Source organism: Equus przewalskii, chromosome 13, assembly GCF_037783145.1.
Source record: "Equus przewalskii isolate Varuska chromosome 13, EquPr2, whole genome shotgun sequence".
Lineage (NCBI taxonomy): Eukaryota > Metazoa > Chordata > Mammalia > Perissodactyla > Equidae > Equus > Equus przewalskii.
The window spans coordinates 23,071,218-23,086,707 of record NC_091843.1 but is presented as its reverse complement, the minus strand read 5'-3'; the positions used below and the strand labels follow the sequence as shown (position 1 = coordinate 23,086,707).

The window sequence follows — 15,490 nt, the reverse complement described above, 5'->3', positions numbered from 1 at the left end:
CCTCAGAGGACAGTCTCTCTATTCAAAGAGAAGACACGCTAATTACTCTGGTCTGAGGTTACTGTGAGATAATGAAGCTTTGTGACTTGAACAGCACTAGGCACTTTGCAGAAATGTTTTGCCCTTGGCTCCCAGGTCATCCCCAGCGTTGGGGGCAGGGGTGAGGAAGGACGCTCAGGCCCAGGGCTGTGGAGGAAGGGAAAGCCAGCTGGTTGCCACGGTTTGTTTACTCACCTGAGTCCCCAGCCTGCCCCTAGCCTTGCTGCTCTCACCTGCTCAGGTAAAGAGGTAGGAGGAGTCTTGCTCAGCCAATGAAAGGCAGTCATTCTCTTAAAGGTATCCAGCAGCTGGCAGGAAAACCAGCCATGGGACCTGGAGAGTTCCCGAGTGGGTGCCAGGAGGCAGCTGTGCAAGCTGGATGTAACTAAGCCCTCCATGGGCACTCCGTGACCCAGGGCCTGTCACTCCGTGTCCTGGAGCGTGCTTTCTTCAGAGAGGCCTCCTTCACCTTGCTCAGAACCGGCTTTCCAGGAGGTTCCCACGCCTAGCTGCCCTGGCAGACACCCAGGGAGGAAAGGCAGCGTGGCCTTGGCAGCTGCCTGCCAGTAAGGAGTCCACAGGTGCCGGGGAGAAGCCATTGCCCTGTCCTGACCCCCTTCGGCAACCCTGGTGAGTCCTGACACTCTGGGATTCTTGAACTTTAGCACAGCAGGGTGTGGTGGGAAGATGCCTCTCCCCAGGGGCAGAAACCTTGGGTGCTGGTTCCAGCCCTGCTGTGTGGCCTTCAGCAAGTCCAGCCCTCTGAGCCTCTGTTCCCCATCTGGGAAAATGAGGAGCTCAAACTTCCACGTCAGCTTTCCCCTTTTATTATTTTCCGCTGTCACACTCCTTGTTTTGAAAGATTTTTGTCTGCCAAGCTGTACCTGTTACATAATAAGTTGTTAATTGGTTTTTCCACTTGTCTGTTAATTGGGGCCCTGGGATAGCCAATTCGTGTTTTCTGGTCAGCAAGAGCAAACCGTGGCGTTGCCACTGAGCTGATGTAAGTTTAACCAAAAGCAAAGAAACGTGGTGTTTTAGTCTGTCTGTGAGAGCTTATCTAGAGTCAATATTTGATTTTCATTTGGCCTTTTGAAATACGAGAAATAGGGCACTTGTGAGTAATTTCCAGAGAATGGGGACTGTCCGTGGGAACCCCTAGCTCTGGATCGCCCGGTTTGTGAGGGCACCAGACAGAAATACTGTCTTCACACCCCTAGCCCAGCTTTGATCTCTACGGTACATGGGATGCGTTCTTGAAAGTGGGGTCCTTTGACCTGAAACTTCCTATGTGGGGCTGGACTGCTCCTAGGAGCTCCCACACTGGGTTCATCCCGCCTCCCACTGAGGCCAGGGAATCCTGGATGGGGAGCTGAGCTTTCCCTCAGGCCTCTGCTAGAGGTAGTGGGGGGAGTGACAGACAGGAAGGTGTGGACACAGGGTCCGGGGCAGGAGTATACGGTGGGCACAGCTTGGGCTGGGAATCAGGAGCCAGGACCATTCAGCACTGACTAGCTCTGTAGCCTCAGGCAAGCTAACGCCTTCCAACCTCAGTTTTCCCAGCTGTAAAATGGGGGTTGTAATCTTGGCGATGCCTGCCTACCGGGATTATCCTTAGGGCCAAACAAAATAGTGTATTTCATGGATGCTTAGAGTCCACAGATCTTAAATGCATCCCAAATCCAAAGATTGGAAAAACCCCCATAAACATGCATTTCAGAATAGATGAAATAGAGTAATGAATGTTTTATAAAATGTGACCTCCGTGATAAAGAATTATTTTGATTATGATGGAATCATGGCTGCTTGTTGTTTAAGTTCTTTGACTTTTTTTTTTTTAAAGATTTTATTTTTTCCTTTTTCTCCCCAAAGACCCCCAGTACATAGTTGTATATTCTTCGTTGTGGATCCTTCTAGTTGTGGCATGTGGGACGCTGCCTCAGCGTGGTCTGATGAGCAGTGCCATGTCCGCGCCCAGGATTCGAACTAACGAAACACTGGGCCACCTGCAGCGGAGCGCGCGAACTTAACCACTCGGCCACGGGGCCAGCCCCTTCTTTGACTTTTTTAAGATACCATTTATTGGGACTTTTTGAAATGTAGACTCATAAAAACAAAAAAGCAGGAGAAAACAGCTCACTGAGTCATATATTTTCTAATGAGTCCTGGAGCTGAAACCCGGGCCTGGAATGTGGCCCTCGTGAGCGAGGCAGGGTAACATGTGGTTAGAGCGTGCACTCTGGAGTCAATCATCTTCAGTTCAAATACAGGCTGTAAGACCTACTGGTGACGGGGTGTAAGTCACCGTTCTATGCCTCGGTCTCTTCTGGATTCTAAAATGTGGTAGGGAGGGAACGTCAAAAGCGCTGGCTGAGTGGTAGCCCTTGTTGTTGTTGTTAAGTTGGAGTTTGGCTTAGAACAGGGACTCAGGACCCACATACACGTTCCACGAGAGATTTCCAGATCCAGAGGCTGCTGATCCTTGGAGATTTGAGTGGGCTAGATAAACTGATTCAGGGCAAGATGCTCCGGTCAGTTTCCCCATCTGTGAAATGGGGCCTCTCACACCCCTGCCACCATCTGGGGCAGCAGGAGGCTCCAGGGAGACGCTGGATGAGCAGGTGCTTGGGAACCGGTCCATGCCCTCCGGGGCAGGAGCTGTTGCTGCACCTTTCTTCGGGGGCCCGTCAAGCTACCGAGCCCCTTCCATTCAGTCCTTTGAGCCTCCTTGCCCTGTTCTCCCTCTCCTGTGCTCCCTGCTGAGCAAATCAATCTCAGGGAATGCGAGTTCAAGGGTTGCAATGGTGCCCCTGCTCCCAGCGAGGCGGAGGGAGAATGAGGTGGACGGAGAGCTAGAACAGTCGTTTCCCAGGAACGGGAAAGGCAGCCACTCTTGCCCAGGCTTTGGGCAGATGGGGTGTGAGAGTGTGTATGTATGTGCGTGTGAGCACATGAGCTAACGAAATTCAAGTTGAAAAATTCTAAGGCTGTGAAGGCCGCCAGAGAGGTCCTGTGAACCAACACCAGAAGGTTTCAGCTGTACCCCAGGGAAGCCTCCTGCACATCTTCCCTTGGTAACCAGCCCTGGCATCTCAAAATCCTCCCAAGGGCATGTGCAGGGTGTGTGTGAGCATGTTCGAGGGCCTTGGCTGTCTGTGGTAGGGCGTCCATGGACACCAAGTACCCAAACCTTGCAGAAAAACAAGTTTGTGGGGCATGGACTGGGGTGCAGTGGGGGTTGGGGGTTCCTCCAATCACCACGAAGCTTAGAGGCACTTTGTGGAGGAGCTATATTTATTGAGCACCCACTGTGATCTAATGATTGTGCTGGGTGTTTTCAGTTCATTATCTCATTTAATCCTCACAGTAGCCCATTTTATTATTCCCATTTTACAGATGAGAGCACTGAGGCTCAGAGAGGCTACAGATCTTAAGATTGAATAAGGTTGCTCAGCTAACAAGTGTCAGAACTCTCATTCAGATCTGTGTACGTCTAAATCTGGAGCCTGGGCCCTCACCCATCCCACTGGAAGTTACAAATTAGACCAAATACTAAAGTCCCCAGATGCATTTTGTTTGGTCTACACAGTATTTTGTTTTTAACATTTAAAAAATTTAGATGCCCAACATTTGAAAATTGGGCTATTTAACATAAAAGTCTAGATTCTGATTTTTCAAAAGAAGTCCAATGGAAGAGGTGACACTACCGGTCCACGTTCTCATATGCCAACAATCAATTTGAACAAATTATCAGCTGCTGCCTTTAAACAGGGCATGTGACCTCTAGTTTGCCACAGTCCCCAGCACTCCCTGCTAACACCCAACCCACTTTCTTGTTTATGATACCAGCCTGGCCTTGTAGGCTTATAGCGACCTGGGCTCTGGTCCTAGCACTTAAACTGGCTGTGACTTTAAGTAACTTGTGACACCTCTCTGGACTTTAGCTGTAACTAGCTGGGCTAGTTAACATTCTGAAATAACTTCCTAAGTGGCTTTCTATGTTGCTGGGAGAGAAACCACGAGTCCCCAACATATCCACATGTTGGCCACCTGGCTGTGTGTGATCTGAGTCTGTAAATCACATCAAGAGTGGCCAGTGTTATTTACTCTTTGTTGCCATCATTCCACTGCACTGCATGTCTGATGTTCCTCGTGACATGAGACATTTGGGGACAGGTAGGGCCTGGTGGCACCAGTCCTGGAGTGATGCCCATTTCCAACACTTTGGTCAAAGAGTCTGATGTCCACGTGACTCTGTTCATCTGTTCCAGAAAGCCTGATTGAGATTTCAGCATCTGAGTGTCCTATCTGACCCATTTTTTGCTCTTCGGTGCACGAGAGAAAATCTACAGCCCAGCTGAGAATGTTCTCTCTTTCTCTGTCACACACACACGCGCACACACACACACACACATACACACACACATACACCTCTACGGGTCAGAAATAGCTCTGCTTTATAGGTCACCTATCTAGTGTCTCGCTTGAGTTTCTGAGATCAGATCTTTAGAGCCATGGACTAGGAGAGATGGAAATGCGTAGATCATCTTGTCCAATCATAGCAAATACATTTCACTTCATTTGCTAATTTCAGTCCATCGGAAGAGTTTTGCAGAGGCTTCTGAAGCTACACAGAGGCAAAGAATGATCATACGCTGAGCTCTGTCAACAGTGTCAGCTGTGGGCGTGGCATGGGTTGTAGCAGTACTTATGCCAGGAATTGCTCAGATGTGGAAACTGGCCTGGGAAGGGCAGGTGACTTGCCCAAAGTCACTCAGCAAGGCAAGGCAGAGTCGGGTCCAGAGGCAAGGTCTCTCTTGACTTTGAGGCCACTGTTGCTTCTACTATATTAGCTCAGAGAGGAAAACTGAGACTGGCAGGGGAAATGAGAAGCAAGAGTAGGACCCAGGAGTCCTGTTCCCCCAAGAGGCCTGGCTGGAGTTGGGGCTGAGGAGTTCAGTTCTGTCCCACTGGACTGAGCCCTGCCAGCCTGGCCTCTTGGCTTCTGCTCCACTTCTCTGAGTCCCTTTGCTCCTGCCCCAGTTTCCTGTCTCATTTTCCTCGGGCTCAGAGAGTGTACATCGGAGCACGGGTCTCCAGGGATGCTAGGCCCTACATACCCTCTTTTGGCCGGCTTCAACAAGCTCCCCAGCCCCCTCTGTTCTGGAAAAGAAGTCCTAGGACAGGGGTTCTTAACCTTCTTGATGCCATGGACTCCTCTGGCAATCTGGTAAAGCCTATGGATGCCTTCTCAGAATGTTTTTAAATGCATAAAATAAGATACATAGGACTACAAAGGAAACCATATTTAAATACAGTTATCAAGACGCTTTTCAGATTTTTATGGTATAATAATATATGCTTTATCAATACATTAAAAATGAGATCTGGCAGCTGCTATGATAACTATAACATCTATGATTTCTTTTGGTGACACAGTCACAGGAACTGTCAATATTACCATGGTCACTGCCTACATTCATAATGCAACAAAGTATTTAACTTGAGTTAGAGGTTAGTGAGAGTAAGATGGAATTTTTTACATTCAAGTTCAGAGACGCCCTGACTTTTCTCTGTGGACCCGGGCCGAGATCCTTCACTCTCGGATGTTCAAGGAGTCGGCTGCTCCAGTGGTTTGCAAAGCACTGTGGGCCATGGAACCCTGGGGTTTCTGGAATTATTATGGAGGCCGCCACATGGTAGGGGCAAGCAGGACAACCGTCCAACCAGGTGGCCTCTGAATCCACCTCCTCTGCCTCAGCCTGAGCATGTTCTTTTTCATTTGAGTTCCCTTTGGTGGTTCATATAAGATTCCTTTGTAAGAAAGGGGTCCCCTGTCTTTGTCTGAATGGCGAGGCCGGCTGAGAGCAGTGAGGGGTTGCTGGAGGCACGCTGCTGTTTGGGGACAGGGTTGCCTGTGGAGGGCCGGAGGCAGCAGCGGGGGTGGGGAGCGGGGGCCAGGAGTCAGGAGACGTGAAATCGAAGTCCTAGTTCTGCCACTACCTCAAGTTTCTCATCTGTGAAACACAGACAATGATACATGGGTGTTGAGAGGACCAAATGAGAGACAGTTTTAAGAAATAAATATAAAGAACTATTGAAGGTATTTTAATATATTTGTCTCTAAATCTGAGACCCTTTTCTCAGCTCTTCCTTGGGGTCTTTTTCTCCACATCAACAAACCAGTAGTCCCTCTATCCCACGATGTATAATTCCAGTCACCCAGCACACTGATGCAGTCTGATTTGTGGTTGAACAGCCAATAGCTCAGTCACCCTGTCTGCCAGTTGACCTCCTAGATACCTCCTCTTTGCTGTGCCTACTGCCACATCGTTATCTCTGGCCTGCATTTCTCTAACAGTCCCCAGTCTCTCTCTGCTCCAGTCTGCCTTCCGTGGAACCCACACACATTCTGACTATGTCCTTCTTCTGCTTCAAGGCCCCTGGTGTCTCCTCTCTGCACGCAAGGCCAGGGCCAGCCTCCAGCGCATGGAAACCCAGACTCCTCAGGACCCGCCTGCAGCCTCCCCACGCTCTCCCTTTCCCCCGCATCCCTACCTCCTCTTGCAGGGAGACTGCTGTGCTCCTGTTGCTGGAGTCTTTCCCGCATTCGGCATGAACCTGGACAACAGTGCAAGCCCTGGGAGCTGTGGGAAGAAAAGATGATTCAGGAAACTATGATTGCTTCTCTCCCAGACACCGTTGTGGTTGGCAGGCGGCGGCTGAACGTGCAGAGGACTCAGAGGAGTTCTGTTGATGGGGACAGGGGACAGGTGTGGCTCTGCCCTCTGTTGGGGCCAGGCAGGTTATTTTCAGAGACCAGCCAGTAACGCTGGAGAGAGCTGGGAACACCTGCACAGTTGGGCAAAATCTACCATTTGCTACACTTATTTGAACCAGAGACAGGAATCAGGTCACTAGGAACAGAATACAGCTAAGTGATGAGGAATTCATAGAATCTCTGATTCTTAAAATGTCAGAGTTAGAAGAGACCATGTGGATCCTTCCTCTAGTCTAACCTCTGCTTCAGGCAAAAAACGGAAATGACTTGCCTAAGGTCACATGGGTTTGAGTAGAGCCTGGACTGGAGTCGATCTCTGATTTTCTTCCCGATCTCCATGTTCTGGGCTCTGGCCTCTGGAGTCCCACCAGGAGACTGAACAACTGGTCCAGGACTCATTTACCAACAATGGGTTAATGTCACTTCTGGGCAATGCAATACTGGCTCTTTTTTTTTTTTTTTTAAAGATTGGCACCTGAGCTAACATCTGTTGCCAATCTTCTTTTTCTTCTTCTTCTTCTTCTCCCCAAAGCCCGCCAGTACATGGTTGTATATTCTAGTTGTAGGTCCCTCTGGTTGTGTTATGTGGGATGCCACCTCAGCATGGCCTGATGAGCGGTACCATGTTTGCGCCCAAGATCCGAACCTGTGAAACGCTGGGCCGCCAAAGTAGAATGTGCGAACTTAACCACTTGGCCACAGGGCTGGCCCACAATACTGCCTTTTACCAGGGGTTGTCAACACCTTAACCCAAAGGTCCCCAGCTGGGGGACAGTGACAGGTTACAAGTGTGCTGAGATGTAGAGCCCTCAGGTCTCAAGTGGCCAAGTGAGCCTGGGGCAGCCGGAGCCCCCAACCTCTGATGGGACAGTCACCTGCAGGCCTCAAACAGCCTCATTAGTTTAGCCCTTGGTGGGGCATCCAGATGTTATCATGTGCTGTGATGGGAAAAAGGGGGAAGCACTGCCTTAACCCCAAAGCGCGAGTAATTTCAGGGGTGGTGCGGGCAAAGGTGGGGGGAGAGAATCTAAAGACACAGGTTCTAGTTCAAGCTGTACTATTTCCTTCTGACTTCTATATTCTGAGAGGAAATAACAGGAGAGAAAAATAAGAGGTACTATTTATCGAGCCTTACATCATCTTTCAAACAGTTCTTTAGGTAGGTACTGTTATCAACTCCATTACACAGATGAGGAAACTGAGTCAGGGAAATTAAGGGACTTAGCCAAGATCCCAGAACTAGGAAGTGGTGGTGCTAGGATTAGAACCCACATCTGTCTTTCTCTGGATTCTGTGCTCTTAACTACTCCGCCGTATGGACTTGTTTGGGGACTAAGAGGAGAGAAAGATTTGGGGTCTTTCAGTCCTGCTCTCCCGACATCAGAGCTGGTGATTCTCCGTCCAGCCCAGACTACAGGGGGGCCTTCAGCAGGAGGGAAGCAGGCAGTAGGGTCCTAAAGACCCCCAAGAAGTAAAGACTAGCCCCCACCCTTGCCTTCACGGGTGTGAGATTATCAGCAGGCCTTCTGAGGGGTGTTCTGCATGAAGAGAACCATGATCCTCCAGGAGTAGAGCCCCCAGCCCTTGGGGAGGGAAGGGCGCTGAGATTTCACGGGTTGCTGCACTGCCTCTGAGACTCATAGAAATAAGGCAGCTTATACTGACCCTCCCTTAAGTAATGACTCCTAGTTACAGATCCGGTGACTCTGCCAAGTCTTTCATACACATTAGCTCACTTTATTTTTATTTTCTTATTGCCTAACATTGGATTATAACATTATATAACTTTCAGGTGTACATCGTAATATATTTTGAATTCTGTGTAGATTACATCATGTTCACCAACCAAAAACTAATTATAATCCATCATCACACACAGGTGCCTAATCACCCCTTTCATCCTCCTCTCTCCCCACTTCCCCTCAGGTGACTACCAATCCAATCTCTTTTGCTATGTGTTTGTTTGTCGTTGTTTTTACCTTCTACTTATGAGTGAGATCATACGGTATTTGACTTTATCCCTCTGACTTATTTCACTTAGCACAATACCCTCAAGTTCCATCCATGTTGTCACAAATGGCCGGATTTCATCATTTCTTATGGCTGAGTAGTATTCCATTGTGTATATATACCACATCTTCTTTATCCATTGATCCCTTGATGGGCACCTAGGTTGCTTCCAAGTCTTGGCTATTGTGAATAATGCTGCAGTGAACATAGGGGTACATGTATCTTTATGTGTTTGTGTTTCCAAGTTCTTTGGATAAATACCCAGCAGTGGAATAGCTGGATCGTATGTAGTTCTATTAATCTTTTGAGGAATCTCCATACTGCTTTCCATAGTGGCTGGGTCAGTTTGCACTCCCCCCAGCAGTGTACGAGGGTTCCCTTCCCTCCACATCCTCTTCAACACTTGTTTCCTGTCTTGTTAATTATAGCCATTCTGACCGGAGTGAGGTGATAGCTCATTGTAGTTTTGATTTGCATTTCCCTGAGAGCTGATGATGTTGAGCATCTTTTCTTTTCTTTTTTTTTTTTAAAATTGGCACCTGGGCTAACAACTGTTGCCAATCTTTTTTTTTTTTTTCCTGCTTTATCTCCCCCACCACCCCCCACCTGCCCATACACAGTTGTATATCTTAGTTGCATGTCCTTCTAGTTGTGGGATGTGGGACGCCACCTCAATGTGGCCTGACGAGCGGTGCCATGTCCGTGCCCAGGATCCGAACCCTGGGCCGCCACAGCGGAGTGCGCAAACTTAACCACTTGGCCATGGAGCCGGCCCCTTGAACATCTTTTCATGTGCCTGTTGGTCATCGATATATGTTCTTTGGAGAAATCTCTGTTCAGAACTTTTGCCCATTTTTTAATTGGGTTGTTGGTTTTTTTGTTGTGGAGATGTATGAGTTCTTTGTATATTTTGGATGTTAACCCCTTATCTGATATATGGTTTGCAAATATCTTCTCCCAATTGTTAGGTTGTCTTTTCGTTTTGTTGATGGTTTCCTTTGCTGGGCAGAAGATTTTTAGTTTGATGTAGCCCCATTTGTTCATTTTTTCTTTTGTTTCCCTTGCCCGGTCAGACATGGTACTTGAAAATATGCTGCTAAGACTGGTGTCAAAGAGCGTACTGCCTATGTTTTCTTCTAGAAGTTTCATAGTTTCAGGTCTTACATTCAAGTCTTTAATCCATTTTGAGTTTATTTTTGTGCATGGTGTAAGATAATGGTCTACTTTCATTCTTTTGCATGTGGCTGTCCAGTTTTCCCAACACCGTTTATTGAAGAGACTCTCCTTTCTCCATTGTATGTTCTTGACTCCCTTGTTGAATACTAGCTGTCCATAAATGTGTGGGTTTATTTCTGGGCTCTGAATTCTGTTCCATTGATCTGTGTGTCTATTTTTGTGCCAGTACCATGCTGTTTTGGTTACTATAGCTTTGTAGTATATTTTGAAGTCAGGGAACATGAAACCTCCAGCTTTGTTCTTTTTCCTCAGGAATCCTTTGGCTATTCAGTGTCTTTTGTTCTTCCATATAAATTTTAGGATTCTTTGTTCTATTTCTGTGAAAAATGTTGTTGGAACTTTGATAGGGATTGTGTTGAATCTATAGATTGCTTTAGGAAGTATGGACATTTTAATGATGTTAATTCTTCCAATCCAAGCAGTAGCTCACTTTAATCTTCACAACAGCGCTGTCTTGAGTAGCTCTTATTATTGTCATCTCCACTTTACCAGATGAGGAATCTAAAGCTCCAAGAGTTCGTGGAAACTGTCCAAGGCCCCACAGTTGGTAATGGCAGAATTGGGATTTAAACTCAGGTCTGCCTGACACCCAAGCCCATGAGGCTCTTGACCGTTATATTATAGCACAATCTGGCAGAGTGGGGAAAAGTGCTCTTCTGGATCTGGATTCAAGACCCAGATAGATCACTGACCTCTTAGTGGGCCTTAGTCGGGGAACCTTTGGGAAATTCTTCTCTGGGTCCAGTATCGAGGACTATAGAAAGGTAATTCCTTTTCTGCCTATAGTTTAAGATTATGAAAGTGAAAGCAATTTACAAACTGTTATCCATTTATTCAATTGATGTCCATTAAGAACTTAAAGCAAGAGAGGCCCTGGTACTACAGAGAGGAATGAGGTGTGGTTGCTGCCCATTGGAAAATATAACATAAATGTTACGTGAGCAAGGGTCTTTTATTTCCAATAATTACAGACTAGCTTGTTGAAGACCAACATTCCCATTGAGAGTTGTTAAAAGAGCTGAACAAAATTAACCTGTGTATGTGTGTGTGTGTGTATTTGAAGGCATTAGAGAACTACCAGAGCCAAAAGGGCCTGAGGGGCCAAGATCCTGGAGAAAAGGGAAATGCAGAGAGGTGAGCCCCATATTCAGCTGCCACTTTACCTTTCAAGCCATATGCAGTTTCTCAAGAGATGGCTAAGAAGCTGAGCAGAGCATCTGGAGATATTATGGAGCTGGAGTATAAAAATTGGGTTTCAGGATCCACCAAACAGGAATGTCCCTGATAAACACCCAGGCTTTCAAATGGAACCCCCAAAGGGCTATTCCCTATGAGTAGAGGTGAATTAGAAATAGACCAGCCCCAACAAAACTGAAGACTATCATCTAATTAATTCAGTTCCTTATAGGGCTTAGATTTAAATGCCGGCCACAAGCAAAAGTAAAAATCTCTCTGAAGGAAGATAATGCTACTCAGGGCCTCAAATTTTCCTATAATTGTTTCATACACAATGTCTGGCATTCAGTGAAAACTTACCTGACATCTGAGTAGACAAGACCAAATGGCTGAAAACGAAGAGAAAAAATAGACAATAGAAATAGGCCCACAGAAGATCCACATATTGGCATTATAAGACATGGACTTTAAAACATACATGACTGATATATTCAAGAAATTATATGACAGGATGGAGAATTTCAGCAGAGAACTAGAATATATTAAGGAGAATCAAGTGAGAATTTTAAGCCTGGGCCTCTAATCCTCAAGAGGCCTTGCATTTTCAGCATTCACACTTTTGGAACCTGGCTGCCATGTACAAAAATTGAGCCTATTCTGCTGGAGACTATGGAGAGAGAGGCACAGCCACCAGCCAGCACCCACCACGAGAGAGATGAGTGAGGCATGGATCTGCCTGGGTCCAACCAGGAGAGAAACCACACAGTATTGGGAACAGGGAAAGTTTAATATAAAGAATTATTTATTATAACAGGGGCTTGGAGTAAAAAGGGGCTCATTAATAAGAAGTAAAGAGAACTCTAAAGAATATAGGAGTAGCAGGTGTAAGGAGCAGCCACTATCCCTAGGGCTGACATAGGATACCCAAGGAAGAGCCCCTTAGGGCTAAGATCCAGATCTCATTGGAGAAGACACGGCTGTGGCCCACTAAATGGCAGAGAAGTTGCCATGGTACCAAGACAGACCAGTGGACTTCATAGAAATCATCCTCTGAAAGTTGCTGGAAATGTGCATTCTTAGGTACTAGAAAAGCCATTCATAGGGAAATCTCCCAGCAGAGACAGTTTGTTACAAAATTGCTTAAGAGGAATTCCTGGGGAAGCCGCTGGCTGCCAGGTGCTGCCTGCTGCTGTGCACTGCAGGAGCCTGATACTGGAGAAGCCATCCACTGCAGGAGCTGGGCATGGGGGACCCACACACACTGCAGGGGCCTGGTGAGTTGGCACACCGAAACCAGGAGGCAAAAACTAGTTTTTTTTAACTTTAATGTCTCTCCAGCTCCCTCTACTGACAAAACTGAGCATCCTGCCAGCTGGCAAAGGAAAAGGATATCTAAAGGGCCCAGATCCATTTATCTAGAGCAGGCAAAAAGGGTAAACAGCACAGGCCACCTTGGTATATCCAGCCCCAGTCAACCTCCATGACTACAACCGCATGAGTGACCCTAGATGAGACTAGAAGCACTAGCTAGTTGAGCCTAGCCCAAATTGCCAGCTCTCAGAATTATGAGCAAATAGATGTCATTGCTTTTAAGCCCTAAGTTTTGGGGTGGTTTGTTTACACGAAATATTGTAATACCAATGTTGCAAGCAAGCTGGATTGTCTTCCACTTCAAACTCTTGAGACTTTGTGCTGTTCCCTCTGCCCAAAGTGACATTCTTGGCCCTCTCCTCCTGATGGATGTATTTTCCTACAACAACTTAATTAGTTAATGTTTTGCTGACCTATGGCGTGTATGTAGGAAAGTAGTCAAGTCATAAATATACAGCTTGATACAATTTCACCAAGTGCTTATTCTGTGTAACCTACAGCCAGATGCCTCCCCCTGTATTCCCTTCCAGTCACTAGCCATCCCCCACGGGCAGGCATTGTTCTGACTTCTTATACCCTGGGTAGCTTTGCCTGGTTTTGCACTTTAGATCAATGGATCATACAGTATGTTCTCCTTTGCGTCTGGCTTCTCTTGCTCAACATTTTATTTGTGAGATTCATCCATGTTGCTATGTGTAGCTATAGTTTATTTTCATCGCTATATAGTTTTCAGTTTTGTGAACATATCACAATTTATTTATCTATTCTGTTGATGGATATTCAGGTTGTTTCCAGTTTGGGACTGTTATGGGAAGTGCTGCTTGCACACGCCTTTTGGGGAACATATATATGTATGCATTCCTGTTGGTTACTCTCAGGAGTAGACTTACTGGGTATGGAACACTCTTATATTAAAACTTTTTAAAAATCAAAATATAAAATGACATGCATAAATTAACAAAATCCCTGTGAAAGGAGACAAAAACCAAACACCTATGCATGTAGTAAAGAAATATTAGAAGAGAAAAATAAAACAAAATGTTGACATGCTTTATGGGGGAAATAGGAGTGATTTTTCCCCTTGATACTCTGTCTTTCCCAATAATTGTGTAATGACCATAGATTACTTCGATAATCAAAAGAAACATTTAATCCTATTGCTTTCCAAAATCTTGCTCAAATGCCACCTCCTTCCAAGTAGCCTTAGCATAGCCAGATCACTGTAGCCAGCTAACGTCTGTCTTCATTTTTACACCGGCTAGAGCAGAGACGCATTGCAGCAGGAGCACAGTAACTCACCTAGAAGAGGGCCTCTCAAAATGTCCGATCCTTTCCCTGCAGGCATAGAAATTTCGGCAGCAGCTCACATTTCTCAAAAGAGCACTTCAACTTGCCAGTAAGAGAGGCAGGAATATGAACCCAGATTACCGTCTCCATTTTCAACTTGAAAATACCTGATATTAAAAGAGGTTAGGCCACAGGCCCATTGTCACTCAGCAAATCATTGGTCGAGGCATTCTAAATAGCTCCTTCAAGAAAGGGGAATCTGGTGCAATACATATAATCCACCAAGTGTGTGTATATATATATATATTTATTTTTTTTCCTGTGAGGAAGATTGGGCCTGAGCTAACATCTGTTGCCAATCTTCCTCTTTTTGCTTGAGGAAGATTGTCACTGAGCTAATATCTGTGCCCATCTTCCTCTATTTTATGTGGGATGCTGCCACAGTATGGCCTGATGAATGGCGCCAGGTCCACGCCTGGGGTCCCAATCTGCGAACCCTGGGCGGAGCGCACAACTTAAACACTATGCCGCTGGGCCAGCCCCCACCAAGTATATTTTGAACAGAGCTTAGAGGCAGAGGAGGAGATTAAGAAAAAAGCAAAAATTTGGAAACCTCAGCTTTCCATTACTGGCTGCATAACTTTGAGCAAGTTAATTTACCTCTCTGAAGTTCATTCCCTACTCTATCACACTGGAGGGATGGGAGTGGGCTAATTTCCAGGATGGCAAGCAGGATTTGACTCTGATTAGGTGGTGGTGACCGCCTAGAGGGCTATGTTGAGAAAGATTCTGAGGACAAATCCAGGCTTAGTGGGGAAGAGCGCTGTGACTGATTAATAACTTCTGCCACGAGGAGGGAATTTGAAATTGATGTTATGTTTATTAGATATTTATTTGTCTTTCCTGGACAGATTGCTCCTCAAGCTCCTTCCCCAGGACCAGCATGGTGGCACAGTGGTTAAGTTCACATGTTCTGCTTTGGCGGCCCAGGGTTCACCAGTTCAGATCCTAGGTGTGGACCTATGCGCTGCTTATCAAGCCACGCTGTGGCAGGCATCCCATGTATAAAGTAGAGGAAGATGGGCACGGATGTTAGCTCAGGGCCAGTCTTCCTCAGCAAAAAGAGGAGGATTGGGGGGGCTGGCCCCGTGGCCGAGTGGTTGGGTTTGCGCGCTCCGCTGCAGGCGGCCCAGTGTTTCGTTGGTTCGAGTCCTGGGCGCGGACATGGCACTGCTCATCGGGCCACGCTGAGGCAGCGTCCCACATGCCACGGCTAGAGGAACCCACAACAAGAAATATACAACTATGTACTGGGGGGCTTTGGGGAGAAAAAGGAAAAAAAAAAAAAAAAGAGGAGGATTGGTGGCAGATGTTAGCTCAGGGCTAATCTTCCTTAAAAAAAAAAAAAAAAGATCCTTTCCAGCCCTATGTTTGGGGTTCCTAGGTTTAGAGCTATTCCTGGGTCTGATGGGCATACTATTCATCCCACCAGCAATCCTCTTAATTCCAAAAGGGAAGGAATTTTAATTATCTTCTAAAACTATAACTTTGTCTCCAGAAATGTGTTTGATATATATTTAAATAATCTGT

General features: G+C 46.5%; 1 protein-coding gene across 1 annotated transcript in view; it reads left to right on the top strand.

Annotated features, from left to right (window-relative positions):
• The first annotated feature begins 361 nt into the window (after positions 1 to 361).
• The window catches only part of LARP1 (La ribonucleoprotein 1, translational regulator), a 78,041-nt gene continuing 62,912 nt past the window's right edge, over positions 362 to 15,490 (top strand). Inside the window, exon 1 of the mRNA XM_070569143.1 lies at positions 362 to 669. The gene's annotated coding sequence lies outside the window, so the exon portion shown is untranslated. The remainder of the gene's footprint in view (positions 670 to 15,490) is intronic.